The sequence below is a fragment of the Sorex araneus genome, chromosome 9 (genome assembly GCF_027595985.1).
Source record: "Sorex araneus isolate mSorAra2 chromosome 9, mSorAra2.pri, whole genome shotgun sequence".
Lineage (NCBI taxonomy): Eukaryota > Metazoa > Chordata > Mammalia > Eulipotyphla > Soricidae > Sorex > Sorex araneus.
The window spans coordinates 37,450,054-37,456,053 of record NC_073310.1 but is presented as its reverse complement, the minus strand read 5'-3'; positions in this window follow the sequence as shown (position 1 = coordinate 37,456,053).

The window sequence follows — 6,000 nt, the reverse complement described above, 5'->3', positions numbered from 1 at the left end:
ACTCTACCCATTGCCCTAATGCTTCAGTGCCTGAAAGTTCATATCTTAAGAGGAGAGGTGGGGTAGCATACACATGCACCTTTTCCTTATATATTTAGTTTATATATGGATCTCCCAAACTGCATGCCCCCACCCAATCCTTAAGGTCCTTTGCTAGGGTGATTCCCATGATGAGAACTTGGAGCAGTTGATAGTCTGCTTTATATGCTCAACTTTCGCAGCAGTTGAGCCTCTTTCTCACGAGGGATCCAGCCAGCTCTCTGTACAGGAAGACTCTTGCTTCTCAGAATTCTGCATCTTAATGGTTTTCCAGAGAACTCTGTGTGTGTGTGTATGTACACGTGCGTGCGTGCACACACACATGCATGTGTGTGTTAGCCTTTGGGCTGGCTTGGGTTTCAGACTATTTTTCCCAGCATACAATGCCAGGGCTCCTGTATTTTCCTGACTACAATAAAGAAAAGATACTGCAGCTATATGGGATGATAGATAGATGATAGATAGATGATAGATAGATAGATAGATAGATAGATAGATAGATAGATAGATATAGACATAAGAAGTTTTGGTGTACATTTCTCAATATACACATATGTCAACATATTATGCTGTATACCTGAAACTTATATGGAGATGTATGTCAATTGTATCTTGACAAAACTGAAAAGAATTAAATTTAAATTAATTAAAAGGTAAAAAAAAACAATATCAGTAGTAAAACAAAGTACTTCAAGCAGTGCTTTCCAACCCTTTTTTTTCAATTTTTAAAAATATTGAATGGAATTCTCACTGTGTGGGAATTGACACATATTGTAGAGCAACTGGTTGCTGGGTACTCTGAGGTTTAATTGTACTCCAGACAGCTGACTTCTGTTGATGGTTAATCCAAAACAAATCAGTTTACTTCTCCAGCTTCCTAACCTGTGAGGGAGGAAGTATTTGAAGTACTGTGTTAGAATCTACTAAATTAATTCCCAGAACATAGCAATCAGTTTGCCCCATGACTCTTGTGACAACGTTTACAAATTGTGAGTGCTTCTTTAAGGGGGCAAGACAGTTTAAAATACCAGTGTCCACGCACAAAATACTGAGTTCAATTCACCACCACCACCCCCTCACTCTCCCCAGCACTCTTCTAAGTGGTTACCAGCACTAACAAGTGAAGTGGTACTTGAACTGTCAGGTCGCTTCACCAGCCAAATACTTCTGGCTCCTCAATCCTAATGCATTGGGAACACTGCACAAATGACAAAACCGAAGGGGGTTGTTTGCGCTAAAGCCTACCAGTACTTAAAATGGTACATCAGTTTCAACCCTCCCCCTAAAATGCAGTTCTGACTTTACTACATGAGAAAGGGACTCTCATTTGCCCTTCCTTAGTCCTCTACTTTGGCTTGTCTTCCTGGATGACTGTGTTTATCACTCTCTGGGATTAGAAGGTGTGAACTACTCTCCCATTTTCCAGTTTTCAAGCTGCACCGTGGATGCCAGGTTCTAGACCTGCTTGTTTCAAGGACATCAGGAATGCTGCTTCCAAGTCCCTCCTTCCCTATCCTCCCTCCTCTGCTCTTCTGGTCCCTTCTATCACCTTCCTTTCTTTATCCTTTCCTATGTTGCTACTGCCCCCCCCCCTTGTGATTTATGTGAAGAGGGAGGAGAGAGGCGGCAGTCTCCAGAAGGGAATCTGTTGTTTTCTCTCTATCCATCTCTGCCACCCTGGGAGTGGCTGGGAGAAACCTAAGACTAATTAGACAAAGTTTAGACATAATCTAGAACTAATCTAGACAGAGTCTGCTGTGAGCTTTGCTTCTTGCAGGAAAGAGGTCAGAACTGAAACTTACAAGGCCTTTGAGGGTTTTTGTTTGTTTGTTTGTTTTTGTTTTTTGTTTTTTTTTTGCTTTTTAGGTCACACCCGGCAATGCACAGGGGTTACTCCTGGCTCATGCACTCAGGAATCACTCCTGGCGGTGCTCAGGGGACCATATGGGATGCTGGGAATCAAACCCGGGTCGACCACGTGCAAGGGAAACGCTTTACCCTCTGTGCTATCACTCCAGCCCCGCTTTTGAGGTTTTTGTCTTCCCCCACAGAAAAGAATTTTAGGAAGAGACAAGCAGTGAAGTATAACAGATTTTATTTGGAAATTTTGAGGAAATGGGGGGTGGAAAGGGGGAGAGACACAGAGAGAGAGAGAGAGAGAGAGAGAGAGAGAGAGAGAGAGAGAGAGAGAGAGAGAGAGAGAGAGAGAGAGACGGGGGGAGAGAATAACATGCTCCAGAGAACAAAGGCTTCTCAAGAGAGAAGGAGCCCCAGTAGACATCCCGGTGGCATTAGATATGAAAGTATGAAAATACACAGTTTAGTAAGGGAGATACAGGTGACACAAAGACCTAAAATCCTCACCTGTGAGCTCTTAATAAACTCTTTTCCTGAATTCTATTCATCTCCTCTCCTCTCATTGACTCTCAGCTGGACCTTTAAAATGTGGTGGAATTGAACTCAGGTAAGCCAGTGCAAGACTAGCTGAATTATCTTTAGCCTTCCTTGCTAATTTTTATTTCTTTTATTGGAAGATTTTTGACATTTTGGATTCAATGTTATTAAATTAATTTTGGATTAAATGTTATTTAAATTAATTTCATCTATTTCTTTAGACCTTTGTAATGTGATTCCTAGAAAATTTTGAATCACATCTATAGGTATTGGTCCATCTTTATTGGAGAGTCTTGCTCTAATCCCAACTATTGGCTTCTTCAGCTTAAATTTTCTTATTAGCTTTGTCTTTAGAATACCTTTAATCACTTCTTGACATTGAACAGATACATTATGTATTGAGACACTTGTGACTTTTCAATAGCTAATTCCCAGACAACTGTTCAGAATTTCTATAATTTAAACAGAGCCACTTTTTTAAATGTAGAAGTACTGCTATTTATACAGCCATTGATTAAGCTTACTGAATTGAGTATGAACTCCACATTATTTTTAAAAAAAAATATTTTTAGCTGGTACCCTTTCAGCAATGGAAAACAAATTATCTAATGCTTCCTTTTCAGCAGGTCTGACTTTAGGGGAGAGACTCTCCAAACAATAATAGTGAGTTTTGTTGAAATATTGTATGCAATCAAAGTGAAAGTAAAGTGAAATTTATTAGTTACACAGGTGGGGGGGGGTAAGGTTGGGGGGGCTAGGGGCGTGGGGGGGTTAGGGGTGTGGGGGTGCGGGGTGGAGCTATACTGGGATTCTTGGTGGTGGAATATGTGCACTGGTGAAGGGATGGGTATTCGAACTTTGTATAACTGAGATTTAAGCCTGAAAACTTTGTAACTTTCCACATGGTGACTCAATAAAAAAATAAAAAATATATATTTTTAAATTAAATATCCATGAGCTATACCATTGCAAAGCTGTTCATAATTGGGTTTCAGTCATACAATGATCCAGCACCCATTCCTCCACCAGTATACAATACCCACCACCAATAGATGTCTCCCTACCACCATCCCCAAAATCCCCTCCACCCACCCACCCCCAGCCTCCCTCTATGGGAGGCACTTTCCTTTTTGCTCTCTCTCTCCTTTTCCTTTTGTGTATTATGATTTGCAATACAGGTGCTAAGAAGTCATGGTGTTTGTTTGGGCATTCGGTATTTTTATCCGGATCGGAAAGCTGCAGTATTTTTTTAATTGAGTGGCTTCTCTGGGGTGTGGATGTGACTGCGGAGGCTTTGGGAAATACAGGAAGGTGAGGGGAGGTAGCCCAGCACAACCCCAAGAAAACCTGAAGATTCCAGTCACAAGACCTGCGTACCCGAATTTTCAGCAGATTATATCTCAGTGAGGTTTGTCCTGAGGCAGTGAAGTCAGTCTGGGGGTATGGTGACTATTTTGGATTGTGAAAGCAAGCATCTGCCAGGGGCTCTGGCCCACTGGCCCCTCTCCGATTTACCCTGGTCTGTTCAGCCATGTGCAGGTCCAAGATAGCTTTGGCTTTTGATCTCTTACTAGATTTATTTATTGGTCTCTGAAGCAAGGCTGGTAGTAGAGCTTACATGGGGGCTCTAGAGTTGGTTCATGGGAGTGACTGCCCGTGTTTCCATGAATATTTGGAAGTGGGAGGTGGTAACCTATCCCAACTCCAGAAAAGCATGCAGATTTCAGTCATAAAACTCGCATATCTGAATTTTCAGCAGATTATATCTTGGTGAGGTCCGTCCTGAGATGGTGGAGTCGGGCTAGCAGGGATTTTGGGTTGTGGAAGCAAGCAGCTTCCAGGAGCTCTGCTTGGGCAGGCCCCTGGCCAACCTGCTCCCCTTCTACTTACCCCAGTCTGTTAAGCCATGTGGAACAGATTAACTACAAATTTTGGTCTCTTTGAGTCTTATATATGGGTCTCTGAAATACGGCCAATAAATGAGCTTGTATAGCTGAGCTGGAGGTTGTTTGTGGGCATGGTTCCCACATATCTAAATTTTGGCTATTTAATTTATTGATAAATTTGGTCCCAAGTTGTTGGATCCAGCCAAAGGCACAGCGGCAATCTTGGGGTATCAACAAGCTGGAAGGCACCATCAAGCTGCTGATGCATTCATCCCGCAGGTACAGGTTGACCTTCTGGCAGCAACATATCCCCAGACAGAGCCACTTTTAAAGGATATATCAAGCTTTAATGCCAAACTCTTTAGCTTTAAAGGAGATTCCATTTGACATCAGAACAAAGCAAATGTTTTAATTTATTCTATTGTTTTTCAACTGCAAATCCAAAAACTTTTGTTGTAGATACTGAAAGAAACTGTGCCTTCATATGCAATGGGGAATCTTATTTTCCATTTGCAGTGAGTTGTCAGCGTACTGGGGTGGGCAGTCATTGACCTGCCCTCGGAGACCTGAGGGTTCCCTTAGTGCATTCAGGGTAAAATCACTCTCCCTACCAGCTGCAATAGAGGAATGAAGTAACAGGGGCCACAGGGCTGGTGTAAATCAGTGGCTATTTGTTCAAGGCTCATAGCATTAGTTAGAGAGAAGTCATGAAGGGTTGAGAGCAGCATTTACACATAGGTTTGGTGGAACATTATCATAAACAATGAATAGATGTAAAGCCCTTCCTTCCAGGAAGTTCTTCTAGGAGATACTCAAGGATAAAAATCTCATATATAAATGCCCATCACTCTAGATTCCTGCTAGGAGGTCAAAGGGTGTATTTATTTCTCATTTCCTTAGCCAGTATCCATTTAAACAAACATTTTATGTTTGTTTAAACATAAACAAACTTAAATTTACTTCTTAATAATATTTCTCATGAAGTCGGCAAGAGCAATAGCACAGTGGTAGGGCACTGGCCTTTCACACTGCCAACCTGTGTTTGATTCCTCCACCCCTCTCAGAGAGCCCGGCAAGCTACCGAGAGTATTACGCCCGCACGGCAAAGCCTGAGAAAATTACCCGTGGCATATTGGATATTCCAAAAACAGTAACAATAAGTCCCACAATGAGAGATATTACTGGTGTCCGCTCGAACAAATCAATGAGCAACAGGATGACAGTGACAGTGACAATATTTCCTGACATTTTTTACAAATACCATAAGAGATATAGTAAGGTTAAAGGGTGGCTTTTCCACATGATACCTTGCTTTATAACTCAGAATGAGTTGGAAGGCCAGGTTAGCCTTTCCTAACCTCAGCAGGGTCCTTATTTAGTTACTTCTTTTTGGGTCATTACAGTCTGTTCCATGACTGTGCTCTTAACTTATTATACTTTTTATGATGCTTAGTTTGTCCTTTTTGATGCCAGGGTAGCTAACCGCTTGCCCTGGGTGAATCCAAATTTATCATTCGGACCCCCCTTTTGGAGGGTTAGGAACTAAAGGGAATGGAGACTTAAGTCAAATAATTATGAAGGATGCCCAGGAGTAAATATTATTCGGAGTCAATTAACTCTCATGTTACAAAAGCATTGCATCAACTGTCTTCCTGTGGCTATACAATAGGGACACTGCTCT